Below are 22,829 nucleotides of genomic sequence, written 5' to 3'. Positions count from 1 at the left end.
GAAACAAAATGTTGGCTTTGCTAACTAGTTCCAGGCATAAAATCCATTGCCAGCCTGACACCTCTGCGTGCTGGGGCAGCACTAGTGCTAGACTAGAGTCACTTGCCATAACAGGGACAGAATTAGCAGCTATTAAAACTGCCATTAAGAAGGGCATAGCGAAAAAACCTGCCTTTAACATGCAGCACTGAATAAATTTAAGCGGTACTATGCCACCCAGATGCTCTTCTTCACATAAGTGTTAGAAAATACTGTCTTTAAAAGCAAATGATATGTTTTATCTGTAGAGGAATAGGCCAGAAAATGTTTATTATTCACAAAGACATTTTTTTATTTTTTTTACTGAAGTTAAATATTTCATTTGCATCAGAATATGCCCTTTGGAACCTCTGACTTTTACAAAAGCATCTGCATTGAGAAGGTTTCAGGTTTCGATAATTGAAATTTGAGAATTTTCTTTGGAAAATCTCTTTCCAGTTGCTGAAAGCTAAATGTTGGGTTTGAGATAACTTTACAAGATCAGAAAAACCAACAATAAAACCCAAGAGCAATATTCTAATGCAAAAGTTTTAAAATTAATAATACTTATGACTTCTTTACTGTTAAGCTTGTGACTACAGTACACAAAATAAATGCTCTGTGTTTTTCAGGACTTATGTGATCTTGACATACATGACGGTGATGCATCATCCTATGTTAAAGACAGGGTGCTGTCATACTGTTCATGCTTTTTACAGGCTAAATGTTGACCTTGCCACAGAACAGTATTTTTGGAGGTACTTCCTTGGCTGTTCAATACTATGGAAACAAGTAATGGAAGATCTATTTCCCTGTAATAACAGTGAAATTATAACAATGAAACATATGATGAAATGTTCTGGTAATTCAAATGCTTCAGGAAAAAACCCTACTATTTGCACCTGATGCCATTGCTGTTAAAGGCCGTTCCAGTAATTCTGTTCTTCCTGCTCTGAATCACCAGCACAGCAGTCTTCCGGCATTAGTGGTCTTCCACCTAATCTGGTTTCCCAGAATCATCAGTGGCTTCATTCTCTGCTTGAACCAAATTTACTTAATTCACAGCTGATAACTTCAGTAGACAGTTGGATGCCTTGGGGGGAAAAAAAAAATCACAGCACTGAGTAGTGAGAAGTTTCAGCGACTTTTAACATATATTCCTCGATGGTCTCCCTGAGTAAGTGGCTCCTCATTGGAGCATACAGCTAAGAAGCACCAGAAATGTCCCTGCTCCAGATGGTGACAAGCTTGAATTCGGACATGGCCTTGCAGAGTAGGAGGGAAAGGTAGTATCAAGGACTGGTGCAAGTAGGTAATTTCACAGTACCCAGCCACTTTGAGTGTGGGAAAGGTAGACCGGGTCCTTTTTAGGAAAGAGAAGGTTAGGTATGGATAAATAGGGTTCTCGGAAATGTGCCATAATTAATATCCAGTTGAGCCATTGTGTACATGGTTGTATTTTTAAAGAATAACTCAGAAGACCAAAGCTTTTTGACTTCTGGTCATTTGCCGTTAATTGTACTAGCAGCTATCTGAAGCTCCTCAACTCAAATGCACCAATATTCTGAAAGCAAATTCCTGATTTTACCTGCCGTATTTTTATTGTGGGGCTTGCAACAGTGGTGCCTATATACCAGTAAAGAATGAAGATCTGATGTTGCTAGGCATTGCACAGGGTGGCAGAAAGTCTCTATCCTGAAAAGAGAACAAGATGACCTCAGAGAAAAGAATTTAGCGAAGACAAATATAATGAAATAACAAATTAAGGGACGAGTGATAAGAGGAGGGAATAGTGAGAGAAAAAAAGGAAGGGTGATAGAAGAGATAAATGGAGATACAGAGGCTAAGAAGGCTGGGGTTGTCACAAACAGCCCCTCAGCACAATCTCAGTAACACAAATTCATATGCTCTGGTGGCACCGTTGGGGTCTAGTCTATTGCCTACTGATTTAACTGCTCCTGTGGCTGCTTTTCCTGCCTTGAGATTTCAGCTGGCTCTTTGATTAAGTTTCTTTCTCCAGAGTCACAAATTAAGTGGGGCTAGGTGGAGCTGATAGAAAGTTTACTCCTATGACAGCAGAACCAGGTCTCAGCAACATAGCAAGAGGAAAATGTATGCAGGGTGGGAGTTTTATCACTGCTGTCTCTGAAAGTGGTATGAATTGAAAAAGTTGAACTTCGCATCAGCAGAGCTTGTAATAAACGTATTCACAAGTATGCCTACAATAATCACTACCCCTAACAAGTACCTGAATATAAATCCTCAGATAAACTTTTCCCTTGGTTGACTTACAAAAAATTAGAGGCAAAAAAGAGGAGGGGAAAGGAGGTAGAGGGAAAGGAGGTAGTCTATTGGAAATCAGAAGCAGGGAACCTAAAAGGGAAGAAAAGTTTCTAAAATATTCCTTTTGCTACTTGCACTTGAACATAATCCACATTGCTGCTGAAACACCAGCTTTCTTTACAGATAACCCGCAGGTTATATGCATGCAAATTGGTAACATAGAAGAAAGCGTATATTATAAATTATCATGGCCAGAAGCACTAAGTCTTTGGACACTGGAATTAAAATAGAATGAATAGTGCAGAGTTTTTTAATAGATTAACCTCTTTTGTGAGCTCATAAGACTCCTTGAAAAAGTGAAGAGACAGCCCTAGGATGACATCTGTTTTGAAAATGGATGTGATACACACTATGGAGCAATTCTCACCCTCTGTGGAGCAATGATCGTAAGTGCTTACAAAAGAAGCTCATGTTTGAAGGCATGAATGGCTGCATTATCTATACAGGAGTCTTCTCATTGCTCATTTCTCAGTATGCATAGAAGTCCACAGAAGCTATTAAATGTACAGCAGAGCTGGAAACACTTGCTAGAGAGAGATTTTTATTATATTTACAGCTATGAAAAAATCAGCTAAAACAAACTTTTTGGCAACAGGTTGCTGAGAATCGAAAATAATTGATTTCACAGATGAGCTCATATTCAGGTTCACAGGACAAGTTTTGTTATATATCTTTTTCTTATGACAATCAATATCTCACCTTCATTCTGCCAGCAACATCTCTCTGGCCTGCCCCTACTAATTCTCTGTTGGGGACCCGGGTCCCAGCAGTTCTGCAAGGTAAGGTACCTTCACCAAGTTCTGACTTTGCTTAGCTGAAAGCAATCCGAAGTCCATAGTATGGATTTGAAGTTCAAGAAGGGGCTTGCCTTCCCATTAATTATAATAAATGGGGTCTCTTGGCATTTAGGAGGTTATTCAGACGAAGATTTGTGCAAGACTTGACTAGGAAGCAAGATTTCCGCCAGCTTGGAGCAACATGCCAGGGAGTCGGGATGCTGGTAACGTAATCTCCGGTTTAGAAGTACTCTGAGAAGGACTATGAGATAGTGACAAAAGGAATTAACTCCAGGTTTGGGACTGCACTTTGAGTGAGGGATCCAAGTAGCTCATAAAATATGGAGCAGGATCAGCCCTTAAGCCGCTTTATATATCTGCAGCAGGGGAAACTTAGGCATTTAACCCTCTTGAGTTAAGCAGCAGCTGCGCAGTGGGTTTTGAAGGCTTTAGCTAGCTTAAGATATACATATGTGTCTCAGTTCATCAACGAAAAAAATCACAGCCTGTATTAAAGGAAATAAAATCCCATGTGCTACTTATGTCCAGGCTCTCTTGATGGCTTGGAGATTTATTCAATCTTCTCTGGCAGGAGGTATCAAAACAACAGATCTCTTTGGCTAATTAGCTAATATTAGTTAGAGAACTGTGACTTCTGCATTCTTCAAGTCAGGATGTTAGTTGTGGTTGCCTGTTAAAGAAAAATGGCGTTATTCTGAAAGGCTGAAACTGTCACAGGTGCTGAAAAGCAGCAAGTGTGTATATTTCTTTGACTTTTAGAAGGATGAGATGCTATGCTGCAACCCATGACCCTCCATGGCGTGGCTGACCAAACTTTCTATAGTGCAGAAAACTCTGTGCACAACTACGAGCCATGGCACATTGCAGTTTCCTCAGAGTAAGGAGCAAGATATTCTGAGGTGGATGAGGCAGCATAGTGCTGAACAGAGCAGGAAGCTTATTTTCAGAGCAGGTCGAGTCATACCTGCTGGGTCAGCTCCTCCACATGACTTGCATCACCCTGAAGTCCCAGTGCCAGATATATGACATAGACCTGCCATAAGGGTTGCACTTGACTGGCTTGTGTCTCAGGAGAGACACATGTATCTGAAGAGTCCGGAGAATTCAATTAAGGATTTTAGTAGTACTTCCTTTTCAGTTGTGGTGCATGGTAATATCATTGGATCTATTTTTACCTCAGTCTCAAAATGAGAAAAAAAATCACATTCAAAGGGAAGAAAGCTTGCACCGTAACATAAGATCCAGAACTACAATGATTACCTCAAAAGAGGTCTCCAAAGAATAAGAATGAGACATCACAGAGGAACAGATTATGCCATGTCTGCATATGCTGAGGTTCATGTGTCTTCCACTGAGGAGTCCAGACACAGCTGCTGTTAGAGACAGGATACTGGGCTGAACATATCTTGAGCATGATCCAGTCTGACAGTTTCTGTGTTCCTGGGTAAGACTACCAGATAGAAAAAACATACCTTATTTATTTAAACAATCTTAATTTTTCCCTTTCTTCCATGCCGATTTAATTTCCTTCTGGAAAGCAGTTACCCAGCTGTGGCTATGAAACTCGTAATAATCATACAGCTCTGGTTCAGAGGTGATGAAGCACCGCTCTTGCGTTTAAAATAATAGGAGATGGGAAAGACAGAAATGGGGGTGGGTAATGACAGCACTGTGCTGTGTTTGGACTGATCATCCGGGGAGTACATCACAGTAGTCAGAGTGAAACGGCAAGTTCTGTTTTTCTTCAGATCATGCCTTTTCAAAACAGATAACAGAAAACATGTCCTTTCTACTGAGAGAAAGCCAGGCAAAAAATCTAAGTAGTTACATGCAAAATCATTTCAAAGCTAATTTCACTCCCTCTTGTGTAACACTTTCACCTTCCTTAATAACAGCAGAATGGATTCACATAAAACTTTATGTTTTCAAAATTATCACTTTTGCCTTTGAAACTGAGGGCCAGATCGTCTGCTGAGGAAAACTGAAACAAATACATTGATTAAATGCAGCTAAGTCAGCTTGCACGTACTGAAGTTCTGGCACTGGTTCACTTTTTCAGAAATGCAAATGCCTATGAAAAACCTGGAGAAGCTCAATGATTGAAAATATCTTCTTTGCAGGTCTTGTATCTGAATTTAGAAGAGCAAGGATCTCATGCCTATCCTTCTGTCCTTTCATTCCTTCTCCAATGCAAATCAAAAAAAAAAAAATTAGCATCTATGGGAAAAAAACAGAATCAAGCACTAAACTAATATTTTTAAGACATTTTTTGTTTCTCTTCCAGCCACAGTAAACTGTTGTATAGTTGCAACAAGAAATCAGAACTCTAAGTCTCAGCATGACGGATGCAAGGGGTCAGAGATCTAACTGAGCAGGAAAGGTCCATAAGCGCTAAAGAAGGCTACTTTTAAGACCCAGTGGTGCACTGGGGAGTTATGTAGCTAAATTTCCCAGCTAGCCACTTTAAACACTGTGAGAACCAGCTGAGAGCTGTGCCGTCAGCACTAATGTGGAAGGCTCAGGTTCACTCTTGTGCATCTGCACCAAGTTGTCCCAGCTGCTCTGCCACTGTGACCTGCCATATAGCATGCCAAGAAGTGCTGAATGTTCTCATCAGCACCACGCTCAGAGATGAGGAGGGCCATAAGTGATATCAGAAAGTATCTAGAAAATTTACAGAGGGACTTCAGCTTCAGTGAATCCTGATTAGATCTTGATCCAAATCTGGACATGAGCTATGACCTCTGCATATAATCTGCATGTTGCATGGAGCCACTCTGTCCTTCCGTGGAGCCACTTCCACAAAGGACTATCTCCACCTTTTCCATACACTGAAATTTCCCATGACACTTAAGTCATGCTTTGTCTGTCAGCCTTCTCACCAAATTGTTGCTTCTGAATCCGTGCCCCATAGCTCCAAAATGATATCAAGAGGATGGAATCTACAAATGACATCAACAGAAGAGACCTGGAGGAGAAACAAAACCAATTCTGCTCTCACTTTCCCAATGCCTTTCAGGCAAGAAAACAATATAAGGTGTTGCTTCCCTCTTAGCACTATCACAAGCAGTGCAGGGAACAATTAAGTTATGTGACAAAAAGCTCTCCTGCACACACAGAGAGGAGCCCAGAGGAACAATGGCAGGTGCAGGAACCCCAATAAAACCCTGACCTGGCTACTCCCAGGACCATCACAGGAGTGATCAGCCCATAAAAGGCTCACCTCTGCAAACACAAGGAACACAACAGCAGGCAGAGGAGCCCCAGTAACCCCATCAGAGAAATGATCCCCTGCCTGGCCATCCCAGGGCTGTCATGAGGGAGTAGTTGGTCCCATGGGCTGGGGGTGGAACCTGGCACCATGAGAGTGCCTCCCATGGGAGAGCCTCCCCATGCATCTTACAGACTGCAGGGCGTTACTGCCAAGGGGTGTAGCACTTGTTATGGGATGCAGGGGAAGCGCATTTTTAGATTGTATAGGACTTATTATGTGATGTTTAGAGGAGGAACCAAGGTCATTTGGGAAGGAATGAGCACGGGAAAATAGAGGGGTAAGGAGATAAAAAGCGACAAACACATGTAAATGGGGCTTGTCTGGCCATGCCCTGCATCTGATCAGTGCAATCTGTTCTGTCTTCTCATTAAACTCAAATTCTAGCTATTTTTCCTGAGTATGGGGCTCTATTCTGTGTGCATGCATGTATAGGGAGCCGTAAGTGTCAGCAACTGGAGTGGGCTCACAAGTCACAGGGCACAAGCAGTGGGACTCTATGAGGGTGCATACGTGCAGTGTGTGATCACTGGTGTGTATCAAGCCAGACTAGCTGGTAAGTAGGTTAAGTGGCCTGGGAGCTAGGCATATGCGTGTGTACTTCTAAGGGTGAGACTACAGGGTACCACAGTGTACTAGAGAGACCAGGGGATCCAGGCTAACTGCCAGAAAGACCAGGTAGTCTTGAGATCAACTGAGAGATGTATGTGTGTGCGTCTGTGTCTGTGTCTGTGTGTGCGTGTGAGAGAGCGACAGAGGCGGCTGGAATGAGCGAGGATCTTCCAGGCAGGGGAGCAGGATGAAGCTGTTGGTGCTGTTTGTGTGAGCACTGGGTGAGTACTGGGTTTAGCAACACCCTAACTGGAACAACCACGCTTATTTGCAGACTGGTGTTATTCTGAGTTGACAGATAGAACTGGACTGGTTTTCTCGTAGAGTGGATAACATTTTTTTTCATGCTATACCTGGCAGGTCTGTGGGGTTTGGAGCCTCCAAAACTTACAAAGCTTTCCGTTCAGACCTTCCAATCAGGAGGGAAAAAAAAAAGGTAAGTGATAAAATGGCATAGCCAAAATTGTTCTTGGTGAGATTTTTTGATCTTGGACCAGCTCACATGGCTTTTTTTCTCCATAATGTGAGAGCAAGCTGAGTGTTTGGCCTGGTAATTCTGCCACTTATGGGATAAAGAATTGATCCTGTAGCTCATGATGTCTTCACAAGCCCCACTAAAGTTTTCACAATTGGCTCTTTACTGTTCAAAGTGAAATTCTGCTTTTTTCCTTAAAGAGCCAATACAGCTTACTTTTGGAAATAAATTGACTTCTTGAAATATGCGTATATAAATGTGCATTTATTTCCATTAATTAGTTTCACTTAATATTGAAGACTTACATATTTTTATAGCAAATTTTAAAATCCTTGTTTTCATTCTTAGTAGTAATAATTTCACTTACAAGTCGTGAGCCTATGCAAAAACTACATAAAACAGAAAGGATGGAACAGGCTATTCAGAGTTATTGATTAGCTTGCGTTTGTTAAACAGAGCCAGACACTCAGCAACGGTACAGACATGCAACTGCTCATGCTGACCAATATATTCCCAGACAATATTCAGGCATAATTCAAGGACAGCATGAACCAGGGACTGTTCCCAAAAAGCATTAGGATCAGGGCCAACCTGCTCTGAGGAGAAAGAGCTTAACCATATGGAGATAAACTGTGCCATGGCGCTTGCCCCCTGTGGTAGAGAACAGGCCGCGTCCTTTTATCTCAAACTTAGCTGTAGCCATAGATATGACAGAGTACGGATGGAAAGCAAGAGGCAATGCATGTTTGCAAAGAAAAGTGAACTCATTGACTCTAAGAGCTCAAGATTTAAAAGGGTTGAACTAAGCTCATGACTGACTATTTATTTCTTACTAATCAGATAATGGTAATAGTGTACCATGTATGCATATGGCATCTACCTCTGTGTGTGTGCGTGTGCGTGTGCGTGTGCGTGTGTGCATGCACACGCATGCCATGTCTAAGTAGTCTCCTTCACCCACCCAAAAACCCCTTCAGACTCATGTTTTTCCTGAACTTCACAGTCTCTGCTGTGAGTAATTGACAAAACTTCCCCAAGCCAAAATACTCTCTGCTCAGTCTCTCATATAGGACCAAACAGTGACAGTATTTGAACAATAGCATTATTTCTTAGAGCTCTATGCTGATTATAAGTTTTGAAGGAAGCCTAAGATCTTTAACAACAAAGCAGAAAATAAGAAGGCAGATATCAATATTCTACAAGATTAGTTATCAGTATTATACACGATTAGTACATTTCCTATGCATTTAGAGTTAGTATGGTACAGAAAACTGCTAGTTCCATCACTATTTATAAAAATATAAATAGATTAACAGAGATAAAGTTCAATTTTTCTCAGAATTTACACATTATGAAGCTCACCTTTCTCATCCGTGAAAAGTTTAGTCGTCTAAATTACTGACTGGATTGATTAGATCAATCAATTATTAACTTTTATATAATGTTAAAGTTGCACATAAGCTTAGGTAATCTTGCCTCACTAATAGCCTTAGACCATCTCTGCTACAGCTGATAAATATTACATCTGGGACATGAATCAAAATGGAAACCATATCTTGAATAGTGTATCCTCAAAGTCTCTAGCAATCAAACAACATTTCGGCTGAAAATGCCTGATCTCCAAAACATCTCATCGCTGTCACACTGCAACTTCCGCCACAAGGCAGCGGTTGTGAATTGTACATCTCGTTTTGTCCGATGTAAGCGTAACTTCAGAATTGCTAACAAGGAATCCATTTTCTGCTCAGCACTCTGTGAGATTTATCAGTGAATGCATCATATCCCAAAGCACAGTGCTACTAAGCTATAAAATATTCCAATGTCTTATTAATAAGTTAATTGAATCCATTGTAATTTTCCTAGTATTCAGGCAGCTCATTTTGTCATTGATTGACAGAGATGAATTTGAAGATATTTAAGAGTTTCACAAGCAGATGAACAGCTATATCTGAATTATCATGAAAGAGGAATAGTTAATAAGGGACTATAACAATCTTTCATTAGAAAATTAGATGTGGTAACCGCTCTAAAACTAATCCTGTTCCCATTGACAGCAAAAGGAATTTCATCTGCAGGATCAATGCCATTTTGAGTCAAAAATGACTGCAATTTTTGCCCAGAAGTCTAGAAATTGCAATGAAATGATATAAATACCAGAGAAAAGTCCGTCAAAGCTAGCTATAACTAAATCATGCGGTTGCTGGGTGACTCATACACTTAATTTCAAAGTAGATGATTTATAATCTGGAATTTAAGTTTCCTCAGGGCATGAGTATTGTCAGAGAGGCACATTTAACATCCAGCACCAGGACGCAGTCACGTTACTGAGTTATACCTCTGCTACTGTCCTGGGACACACAGGATCCATTGGATCCCCAAAGGTATAACAAAAGTCCCATTTGGATGCTCTGAAAACTAGCTTTTTAGCTGAAAGCAGTGTCACCAGTCCCACTGATGGGACCATCAGCAAGAGAACACTTCTCTTCCAACTGGGAATATCCATACCTTATCCTCATCACACCTTTACAGAGAGTTTTACTGCAACAGATGGATACTGCACCTGGAGCTTGATGGATGCATCCAAGAGAGCCCACTGATCAGTAACAGAGGATACTGCACATGTGGTGGATAACTGCCCTTTTTGTACTGAACATCCTCAAGATTTTGTCAAGATGTACCCTGCATTCAGCGGCCACCAGCCTGAGAACCTTTAACCGCTTTCTTTTTTTTAATCCTTTAAACCTTGCCATGTAGGTTTTACCCAGTTGTAAACACTATATATCAGTGACATGAGCTTCATATAGGATATAATGAGGTTTTATGTCTGTTTTATACTGTATCGATCTCCCACTGCTAACGTAGCACACCACAGAAAACCGCTAATCTAATATATGACTAAGTGGTCCTGCAGTGACTCCAGCTTTTCTTTTAAGCAGAGCTTCAAGAGCAATGAAGGCATCTGCCTGGTCCTGCCCCATCCCTGCTTCACGCAACACATACAAAGAGCCACTGCGAGCACAGCTAGGACTGTGCCCTGCTATGACTCAGCTATATATCTGCCACCATTAGTGAGAGGACAGTGTACCTCTTGGAAATGGAGCAGTTAAAGAGCAGCCAACTCAAAGAGAATCCTGGCGAGATCAAAGAGAAAAGGCCTGGAAAAAGGAAATGCTATAAAAACAAGTATAGACTGTTGCAGTTGCAGGTCAATGATCAGGCCCTGGCCTGACTTTGAGCTAGTTAGTTCAACAGGAGATGGAAAGCTACTGGCCCTGACATGAGAAATTGCTGGATGTGACAGTTATCAATGTGAGAAGCTGACAAAAGTCACAGATAGTGCCACACGTGATGGCCAGATTTCACAGAGGGTTAAGGGGGAGTTATGTGAGAGATGGCCAGATCTCACAGGTAACTGGAGGGACCACTGGGAACTTTGCAGGAGCAGAGCTGGTAAGACCAGCAGTGCCTGGTAAACCACTTCAGCAATATCAGGTAAGGCCAAGATGACCAAGGTAATGGTATCAGAAATACCAAATGTGGGTACAGACGTACCAAAAGTGTGACCAATGGGGAACAAGTAGTCGTGGGGAGTTATTTATTTGGAAAGAGACAGGTAGAGAAAAGGATGTATAAGTACATCAAAAAGGAGGATTGAGAAACAGTAACAAGGATAACAACGTGTGCAGATCATGGACGTGTGTCTGCAGGTACCTGTGTGGCAGCTCTGCACCTCATCACCCCAGCCCAAACTGGAACAATAAACCATTGTGCTGACCATACCATGCTTGTCAACCTACTTCCGCAATCAGGCAGACTGGAGGGAGCAGGTGTGCTCCAGGAAGGATGTATGGAGCACCACAGTGTGACTGTGCTGATGCCTGTTCCAGGCCTGAAGTCATCAGCACCTTTCCACTCACTTACTAACGGAGGCTTCCGTCTTCTGCAGAATAGGCATTATCTCAGAGGATGCACTCTAACATGAGGTATCCAAATCCTTAATCGCTCTAAAAATATGAGGTGCGCATGCAAAGCATGCGCTGTGATGAGGCACATTTTCTTTTTAGTCTGCTTCTTACAATCATAAAGCAGGACATCATTTAATCCATTTTTCTGCCTCAGCACTGCTAAAACTTATCAGTGCCTCTTACCACCAAGATAATCCCCAGTAAGTCCCAACAGAAGCTTAATAACCACACCATCCCACATATGTTGCAGAAAGATTGTTAGGAGCTGAATAAAGTGAAAAGAATGTCACTGAGAGGGTCTCAGACAGCCAATTCTGGCTAACAACAAGCATATTAACTGAGAGATGAGCAGCAGAGCAGGTTGGAGCTAAGTTGTTCAGGACACCAGCGATGAGACTCCTTTCCCGAAGTGTGGTATATGGCTTCATATTCCATGCCTGGGGGAACATAATTTCAAAATGTTGTAGGTAATACGTAAAGCAAGAGGAAAAGAAGATTCCCTAAATAACACACACACACACACACACGCACGCGCGCACACACACACACACACACACACACACACAAAAGTACAAACACAAAACCCTGAAGGAGGTTGGTTATTTCAGCAATGCTGATTTAACCAGCTACAGCAAAGTGACTAAGTATCTGGTATCTGTATACCTCTCAGTCTGCTTTCTAAACAGCAAAAGAAGAGCAGCCAAAAAAACAGCTCCACTGATTCCCTGCTTTTTCCCCCAGTCCCCGTATTAGTCACAGAATCTCTCTTTACAAAGGCAGTGAGACCAATTTAGCTTCCACCCTAAGCAAATACTATCCTAGGCAGCATTGAGTCTTGCTGGAAAACTGAATTAAACCTATCTCTGTTTTGGTTTGTGTAATAAAGATAAGGGAGGGTTGTTAGATATATGGTGTGTTGAACTCATGTCTATAATTTTGTGGCTACAGGTTTCCAACAAGGCCCTCAAATGGCACATGTAGTGAAGTAAAAATATCTAAATTAAAACTGATGCCTAAAGGGCATGAAAGTCTGATTTAACTCAAGGGAGACACTTAGTTTTGGTGAGTGTCTGCAAAGGTTGGAAATCATTATATTAGAAAACACCCAAAAAAGCCCTCTTATTCACTTCACTGGCATATCCATTTTCTGCTTACAGCATTTTGCACTGGAGTTCAGTATTCTCAAAGTATAGAAAAAGAAGTATAGAGAAAGGAAGACTCTCCCTTGGTTGAGGAGGATCGGGTTAGAGATCTTTTGTCCAAACTTGACATCCACAAATCCATGGGCCCCGATGGGATGCACCCACGAGTGCTGAGGGAGCTGGCGGATGTTATCGCTAGGCCTCTCTCCATCATCTTTGAAAGGTCCTGGAGATCAGGAGAGGTGCCTGAGGACTGGAAGAAAGCCAATGTCACGCCAGTCTTCAAAAAGGGCAAGAAGGAGGAGCCAGGAAACTACAGGCCTGTCAGCCTCACCTCCATCCCGGGAAAGGTGATGGAACAGCTCCTCCTGGAGGTCCTCACTAAGCATCTGGAGGACAAGAAGGTGATCAGGAGTAGTCAGCATGGATTCACCAAAGGGAAATCATGCTTGACCAATCTGTTAGCCTTCTATGACAGAATGACTGGCTGGGTAGATGAGGGCAGAGCAGTGGATGTTGTCTTTCTGGACTTCAGCAAGGCTTTTGACACTGTCTCCCATCACATCCTCCTAGGTAAGCTCAGGAAGTGTGGGCTAGATGAGTGGACGGTGAGGTGGCTTGAGAACTGGCTGGATGGCCGAGCTCAGAGGGTTGTGGTGAATGGCGCGGAGTCAAGTTGGAGGCCTGTGGCTAGTGGTGTCCCCCAGGGGTCAGTCCTGGGCCCAGTCTTGTTCAATATATTCATCAATGACCTGGAGGAAGGGACAGAGTGCACCCTCAGCAAGTTTGCTGATGATACTAAACTGGGGGGAGTGGCTGACACACCAGAAGACTGTGCTGCCATTCAGAGGGACCTGGACAGGCTGGAGAGGTGGGCGGAGAGGAACCTCATGAAGTTCAACAAAGGCAAGTGCAAGGTCCTGCACCTAGGCAGGAATAATCCCATGCACCAGTACAGGCTGGGGGTTGACCTGCTGGAAAGTAGCTCTGCCGAGAAGGACCTGGGAGTGCTGGTGGACAACAAGTTAAACATGAGCCAGCAGTGTGCCCTTGTGGCCAAGAAGGCCAATGGGATCCTAGGGTGCATTAGGCAGTGTTGCCAGCAGGTCGAGGGAGGTGATCCTGCCCCTCTATTCAGCCCTGGTGAGGCCTCACCTGGAGTACTGTGTCCAGTTCTGGGCTCCCCAGTACAAGAGAGACATGGCACTCCTGGAGAGAGTCCAGCGGAGGGCTACCAAGATGATTAGAGGGCTGGAGCATCTCTCCTATGAAGAAAGACTGCAAGAGCTGGGCCTGTTCAGCCTGGAGAAGAGAAGATTGAGAGGGGATCTCATCAACGTGTACAAGTATCCGAAGGGGGAGTGTCAAGAGGATGGGGCCAGCCTCTTCTCCGTGGAGCCCAGCAACAGGACAAGAGGCAATGGGCAGAAACTGAACCACAGGAAGTTCCATCTGAACCTGAGAAAAAACTTCTTCACTGTGAGGGTGACAGAGCATTGGAACAGGTTGCCCAGAGGGGTGGTGGAGTCTCCTTCGCTGGAGATATTCAAAACCCGTCTGGATGTGATCCTGGGCAATATGCTCTAGGTGACCCTGCTTGAGCAGGGAGGTTGGACGAGATGATCTCCAGAGGTCCCTTCCAACCTAAACGATTCTGTGATTCTGTGATTCTGTGAAGCTGCCAATCCCACACTGTGCAGCTAACAGACTTAATAAAAAGCCTTATGGTTCTGGTAAGATAACCTAAATAAATAACCTAAACAACAAACTTGCTGCTGATTATGATTTGTTCATCTTTTAGGGGCAGCTCATCTAAAATTATGTCATAAGCCTAAATAACTAGAAGTATTCCAAGAACCAGAATTGCTAGGTCTATAAAAGTGAGGAGCTTCTCTGTTTTCCTAGGTAACTGCAAGTAATTCCTACAGATATGAAGGGGGTTTAATTGTAGAAGAGGGGTGTGGAAAATCTGGACACAGATATAAACTCTCTTATTTGGTACCAGGCACGAGAGCATGAGGGCAGCAACCACTGCTTAGAAATGTTGTTCTGTACTAACTTAGTTCCTTTTCAAGAAGCATCAACTTCAAAACACAGGAAACCATTTGAGAACAACTAAATAGTACCTGATCCACCCAGGCAGATTCTCTATTAATTTCAGTACATTTTTTCCTTGAGTCAGTTTGCTTTTCACTTCATCAGTGTGAGTTTGCCTCTCTAACCTGAAAGACCAGTGGTCAGCATCAATTTACGTTTGCAGCAACTATAAATGATTTATGTCCTTGTACAACAGTACTTTGAGCAGGTTCCTTGTATGATCTAAAGCAGTGCTGATTTAACTGCTGAGAATTCGTTCCTTTGTAAGTAAATCTTAAGAAGAAACTTGCATTCAGCAGTTTCCACAGAAGAGCAAGTTAGATAAAGATGATTTTTTAAAGAGAAACAGCTTCTTTTTGATGTAAAAGTTATTGCCTCATAAGCAATTTAAATTTAATTAGAATTATGACAGCATTTTGTCTGTGAGAATATATTTCAGGGCATATTTTAAGGTGAAAAAGGGTATACCTGAAGGGAAAGTTTTTTTCTGTTTAATTTAGTTTGGGTGGGCATACCTTTCCCTGCTGGTTTAAAGGAAGAATATCGGGATCTTTGTATTCTTTTCAAATGTGATGCTTCTTTCCTTTAGATTTTTAATTCATGACCCAAATTCTTGGTCTCTGAAATGTTTATTTTCCATATTAAAGTCAATTTATAACATTTTTATTAAAAAGGTAACCAGATTTGGCAGGTGCTGTGTTTAGAAGCAGCTCTACGTACTAACATGAAGATTGCTTTCAAGGGTACGTCTACACTAATAAATGAAACAAAGCCAGGAAAAAGCTTGAGCCCTGTCTTGTGGCAGCCGATCCTTCTTAATCGTTAGCATACCCCTGAAACCTTTTTATCCAGCTAGCACTCTCCCAGCCCATTCCTAGGCCAGATTCAGGAGGCTGCAGAGGTGAGAGACTCTAATAGTCTCTGTGGATGAGGCACACCTGCCTGAGGGAGAGAAGGCAGACGACTTGTCACAAGCTGGGTCTTGCCACTTGATTTCGGCTCTGGAGAACGGGACTGACCCAGTTTAGCTGATTGGCTTGGACATATCCAGGTGCGGCCAGTGACAACACAAGCCAGATTTTAGACAGAGTTAAGTCCATTTGAAATTTAAGGCTATTTTAGGTGGTTCAGAACTTTCACATAAACACTGGAAAGTGGTAGATGTCTCCAAAGGGCAGTTCAAAGAACTTGCATTAAATGCTTGGAGATGGACAGAATGAGTATCTTCCTGTGTTTTCTTATGTACGTGAGGGAGTGTCAGCTCTGATTGCACTGGAAGTCTTCACCACACAAGACGTGTAGCAACAGGCATTCATAGTTAATCAAGAGGTATTTCTTCATTATCCATGGTCACAAAGTTACCGACAAGGAGGTGCCTTCCACTCACTGCTTATGGCCCCCAGAAGATTTATTGGAGTGTGGATCATATCCCAAAGCACAGCACTAGCAGGCTCTAAAACATCCTGATGTCTTATTAATAAGTTAATTGAATCCCACTGTAACTCTCTCAGTATTAATGCATCTATGCTTGTCATTGACTGATAGACAGAGATGAATATGGAGATATTTTAATAGCTTCTTACACGAACAGATGAACATCTATATCTAAATTATCATAAAAGAAGAAAAATTTTTAAGGGAGTGCATCTCAAATGAAGAGGAAGCTGATATGGTAACCATTGTAATCAAAGTTTGTTTTCTGTGACATCAGGGAAAAAACGTGGGTTGATTTCAAGAGGACTGGAATCATAAGCTACAATTTATGGCAGCAATTAGCCTTAAAATAATCTTGCTAGGAGACTATCACTGCCTTTGGCAGCTAAATATCTCAAAAAAGAGAAAGAAAAGGCTAAATGGTAGGGAAGTGTATTACCCTGATAACAGTAGACTTTCTCCATCTTGCTAATTTTATGGTGGGTTTGTAGCTGCTTATGGCCATTTTAAGCCATTTTTCGTTGGTTATCCTCCACTACACAAGTTGTCAGGTATTCCTTGGTGATTTCTGCCTTGAGTCCAGAAAATTGTGACTGAGCCAAAACAAAGCTTTAATCACTCAAGGAATAAAATGTGAAATACCAGAGTAAAACCAAGATGACTTACAGGCAGTTATGGAACTACTTTTTTCTTATGCTGGTAAGTGATGGAGCAGGGGAGGAGAGTGAAGGATTGCCATCACTAAAGCATGATCACTGTCCAGTGTCCCCAGCCAAATAATAACAAATAATAATCCTTCCTTTTCTCAGGGTTACACCAAACAAGAAAAGAGCTTTCTTTAGGGGATTCACCTTGTGTAACTCTGGAGAATAAATTATGCTATGAATAACTTTATTGTCAAAGTGCTTTTAGACACTTGAGGAACTCTTTACCAGCCCAAAGCATGTCTACACAGTTTAATGCAGGGGATTACATTAAAGAGAGATGAGCAGCAGAGCAGGATGTGCCCTGTGACATGAAGACAAGCCAGCTCTTTCTGCACTACAGCTAGTAGCCCCACTCAGCACTGCATCATGTTGTGGGATGTTACCTTCAACGGAGAACCAGACCCCGGAACTGGATTCCCCCTTCACAAGTTCTGGCGTATCCCTGGATTTTGTGTTATTTTTGTCTATCCAGTCTCATGGTCTCTTTTGCACCTGAAAAGGCAAGAATTCTGGTCCTCCAGAATTGTGGCCCTCAGGCCTTCTCCAGCCTTTCACTGCGGTGGGCTACTGCTATCTATTGCCATCACTACGAGAAGCAAGGCGCTGGGTCAGTTAAAGCTCGTACGTCACCTTCCTGTAAAGTCAAATGTTTCAGCACAAAAAATTGTAATGTTTAAATCAGCCTCTCCCCTCTGTGCTCTCCAAGGACTGTACTGAGGCCTCTTCATAAATACCCTTTGTAACTATCCACTCTTTTGTTTATGGCTTGCAAAGCATCCTGCAATGTTCATTGTCTTCCAGAGAAGACACCTCAACGGCACATACAGTATGTTACAGCAAGTTTGAAGGAGCTCTTGAGCACACACCTGAGTGAAGGCAGTGCTGTGCTATGAGCTACGCTTGGCTGGGATGACACCCAGTCAGAAATTTTGATTCAGTGAATCAGTTTCTTGTTTCTTCCCTTTGCTCCTGAGTGAGGAGGGAAATAAATGATGTGTCTTCTTCACAAAGTCCAGTTCTACTAATTCTAACAAGGGTAGGAAACAAGAAAAAAAATGTTCATCCTCCACTCCTCATTCTCTGGCTCATAGTGGAGCATGTTGTTGCATCCAAGATCTGGAAAACTTATACACTGACATTTTGGGAAGAACAGAACACAGAAGGATTCACTTATGAGCAGATAATTTCCCTCACAGTTTTCCTAAAGCTGCACACAGCCTCAGGATGACACCCTTCTTCTTCCTGATTTCCTCATATGATATGTGCAGGAGTGAAAAGTGGAAAACTAAGTCTGAATTAGTGAAACCTTTTCACAGAGACCTTCCAGAATTCACCATGCACAGGGACAATAGTTCGCTAGAACTGAGCACTTCACTCACTTTTTCCCCTTCGTTCTCCATGTATCTCTACTGAGCTGATAAATAAATTGTGAGCCCTCCAGTGGCCAAAATAATATATTTCCAATTATGTATTTGATTCTGGTCCACCCTTCAAGTGCTGCAGCAGCTCAGACAGGTTTTTCCCCATGCTCTGTAGACACGGCTATGGTGTGGGAATAGAGCTGGCAGCCTGGTATCCAGGGAATACTGGAGAAATATTATAAAGATCTGATCATTCATTATTACACAGAGGCGTCAGTAGTACTGAACCGTGTAGCAAAGATTTGCATTGTATTCACTGAGTATATGAGGAACAGGCTCCCGGACTGTGTTCCAGCATGAGAAAAAAAGATCCTCCCCGTAATACCAAAAAGACAGCAGACAAGATCCTGGATGAAAGGCTGGATCTCTGGAAAGCTTTTCCATGTTTTCTCACCAAAGCCTTCGATTATCCAGGGTCCAAAATGTGCTCAGTGCCTCACAAGTAATGAAAAAGCTTTACCTTTATCCAGAAGTGTTACCATCCAAATTGTTAATTCACAGAGAAGAGCTAGAGGGGAAGTGGAGTGGTAAACTGACAACATGGACACTTATATCCACATTGTGTGCTTTACAACCCTGTTCCACTATTTCTGCCTCACCTCAGAAATACCCTTCCCCAGATTCAGACCTTTCTGACACCCATTCTGCAAGAGCACGGCACTGCACAAGAGAGGTTTTCTTATAAGGCTTTTTTCTTCTGCCCCTCAGGGCTCTGGCTTTCTCTTTCCAGTGAAAAGGCACCATTATTCCAGTGTCAGGAGACATCAGAGACTGGGTGATAAAGATGAGGGTTCACAAGTTAGAGGTCATGTCACTTCATTGTTATGGGATGACATTTTGGTCGATATGTGGTTGTGTAGTTTCGACAGTGGGCTATGCAATGAACGCACCTACAAATCACAATATGTGGAGAGGGTCGCAACCTTGGCTGGGGGAACTGCAAGATTTATTTATAGCTGCGCTTCTGTCGTGCGCTCAGAAGAATGCAGGCATAGGTGCACTAGAATGAAAACAGGGGCTAATTATTATTATTAACACTACTTCCCAGGGTTAATAGCTGTAAGGTAAAGACAAGACTGCGGAGGCTACAGGTTAAAAGACTGTCTTTTGATTCGGCAGTATTAACTTCCAGTTCTTTTAAGGTTGCACTTTTATTACGGTTTCTGCAGTCTTAACTCATTTTTTCATCAGTGCAATTATAGGGTAATTCAGACTACTTTTCTAAAGCAAAAACCAATTATATCTGATTCGCAAATTCCATGGGTTTTTTTGTAAGTGAAAACTCAAAAAAGAATAGGTAATACATCTAAAGACATAATATCCACTATTTTTTAAAGCCTCATTACAAATGGGGCTAGCCATTTAATATGTCACCTTACACTTACACATAATTAAAGCTGACAGCACTTCCTCAGAGTATCTGCAGAGTTACAAACAGTCAGGTGAGAATAGAATCAAAGTTGTCTCTTCCTTTTTTTTTTGTATTAAATTGCTTGCAAGGTGAAATGTTTCCAGGGTCAAGGCAATAAACCAGAAGCCAGTATTTCGGGTTCCTGTGGCTCTGACAATGATTTATCACGTCGTGTAAGACCAGGGCCAGAAGGGAACTGTGACCCAGGGCCTCCGAGTCATCCAGCTCTTCATGAAGAGTAAGTGCCCAGATCCAAGGATGAGGTTCACCAGGCTCAGTGAGGTACTTGCCTTCTCTGAGCAAGGGAAGGAAGAAAGTAGACATTCAGAAGGAGATTCATAGCAGCTATTGCCCAAAGCTGGAAGGGCTGAGTCAGCCAGGAGAGATGTGTGTGTCTCAAATCCAGAAGCTCAGATGTGCTTAGATGCCACTATGTATACAGATTGATAAATGCTAGCTTAATCACCCAAAGAAGGTTATTCTGTTGTCTCTTCTTCCCAGGACCATGCTGTAAGTATTAGGCTAGAGACAGGGCCATATCTCCTTTGTGGTAGCCTATTCAGATTCCACTCAACCTAAAGACCCCTTTTAGCACTTGAATAGTCTCATTCATGTGAATGTGAATGCACTAAGCATGTCTACACAGCAGAATGCGGTTTAGCAGGTTTAGCACGGGACTATCAAGCCCTGAGAGACTAGGTTCAGGAGACTTAGACCATCTCATCAGATGGATTTATCAACTTAAGGTAATGATAGGGGAGGGATCTCTGTACTTCATGCCAGCGTAGCAATGCCCTGAGTCACAAACCAGGGCGTGTCATGCCAGAGTCTACGCAAAACGTAGATGAAAATCCAGACTCTGTCTCAAGGAGCTTACAGTCAAAATGTAAGACAAGGGAACAACTGGACCCAGATTTCTCCTGTTGCACGCAGAGAAATAGAATTCTGACACTCAGCAAAAGGTTTAGCAATAGAGCATTATGCAGTTTTCCCTTTTCTTGATATATCTTTCATTTAAGAATTTTAATGGTCTTTGAGGGTTTTCCTACATAACATAATACCAGTTATTATAGAGATTTAAAATACCAGTATAATACTGATGTATTTTAAATATAATTTATTTCCCATTCACCTACTCAACCTCCTCTGGACAATTCTGACTGAGTTCTCCAGTTCTGCCTGTGAAAGGAGGAGTCCAGAGCATGGCAATTACACTTTTCAGAATGACTTCCAAAATCAGCAGGAGGCAAGTCTGATATCTCTGAAATGTTTTGCCTCACAGGGAAACATTTTGTCAAGATCAAAACATTTCAGTTTTTCATGCTTTTAAACTATGCATCATAAAATGTATGCAATATATTTACATAATATATAATACAGTATATTATTAATTAAATGTCTTAGTATATAACTATATATAGTAAAATATAGAAGTCAAAATTAAATGAAAAATGATTCCTAAACAAAAAGGCAACAGTTCTTGCTGAAAGAGTGAAATGAAATGTTTCAACACTGTCAGAATTTCCTGAACTTTTTCACAAAATAAAGTTCCTTTGAAAATAACTATATTTTGTGAAGCATTTTCACTGTGATGAAACTGAATTCTCTGACAGAATGGCTCAATCATTTTCTTTTTCTGAGCAGCTCTACTTTCTAGCCCTTTCTTCAGATCTACCAGGCATAAGCATGGATTTTAAGGGAGAATTTGGCAATAAAACAGTGATAATTTATGGTTTCCATGGGACCTTAAGACACACACACATCAGATCCACTAAGCAGTCAAGCTTTGTGCACAGGTCAGGCAACAGGACATCTGCCATGACCGGGTGCTGCGCAAGAAAGGAGAACAGTGAGGGATGTACACCTGAAAGGGAAGCAGACCTTTCACCTTTCTCATTTCTACCTTTACCATTAAAACTATTGGCTCAAAAGGTTTGGGGTTACATCCATTTGCACTATCAGCCATTACTGTGACTAGAATCCCATATTTATATTATGTTATTTCAAGATATAGTCCCAAAGCTTAGCAATGGACCTTCAGCATCTGAGCAGAGCAAGAAAAGCAAGACTGTGTTGCTCTTGCTAAGGCACAAAGCATTTAAGCCTAAAAACTATCTCATTTTCACTTAAAGCCTATTTAAATTAAATTTTAAAATCCATCAGAACGCACTGTTTGACTCAAACTTGCATGCCCTTTCAGTACAGTGTCCAGCCAACCAAAATGCAGGCTGCCTGAGGGCTCTGCATCCGTATCCAGATCTTTACAATAGGCAAGAGCTATCACAGACCACAAGAGAGTCACTAAACACCCAGGCAGTGTTGTCTTATTACAGGATATGCATGTGGTGTTCAACCTGCCGTGGTAACCCATGCCAGGAATGACTGGAAAACTGTTTAAAAAAAAATTAACAATGCTAGAGAAAAGAAACAAAGGAAACAGGAATTAATGTATTTGGAGGGAAATGTTAACACCCTCCCCCCCGCATTTAAAAATAACTAAAGGAATTGATTCAAAAAATCAGGAAGTATCCCCCCCCTTCACTTTGAGCCAATCTTGGCAATGTTTGAGCATCTCTGCCTGTTTGGTGAATCCTAAAGTAAAAGTTCTAAGCAAACCCGATCTTTGCAAACATTATTATTATCTCTAAGAGAGGATTTAGTTTATCACTGCATTGCAACCAAATACCACCATGGGCAATTTTATTCTGTTACTACAATCTACTTTCTGGCTTTGACTTCTGCTCACTATTGCTTTCTCATTTCCAAAGCAATTGCATTTCAACAGTCTCCTGCTGTACATTCTCAGCATAGCCATGGTTAAAAGCATAACCCGTCTTCAGGAAGACTGTATGCAGCCACACACATCCCGCCTTGAAGACACTGGAAAGGTTTTACCTTCAGGGGTTGTGCTGGTGAATATCTGGGAAAATAAAAATGAAAAACAAAGTCAAAAAACAAAGAGGAAAGAGATTATGGAAGAACCCTTAATGTATTTAATATGGAATTATATTAAATCCAAACAGAATTATTTCATTATTACTAGCTTTTATTAGAATATTCTCTTGGTAACAGACTAATTTTAATGCAACTGCATATTAGATTTCAGGCTACAAAGAAAATGCAAATTCTTTTGAAT

This window comes from Struthio camelus, chromosome 1, assembly GCF_040807025.1.
Source record: "Struthio camelus isolate bStrCam1 chromosome 1, bStrCam1.hap1, whole genome shotgun sequence".
NCBI lineage: Eukaryota > Metazoa > Chordata > Aves > Struthioniformes > Struthionidae > Struthio > Struthio camelus.
Note: the sequence above shows the minus strand (reverse complement) of the source record.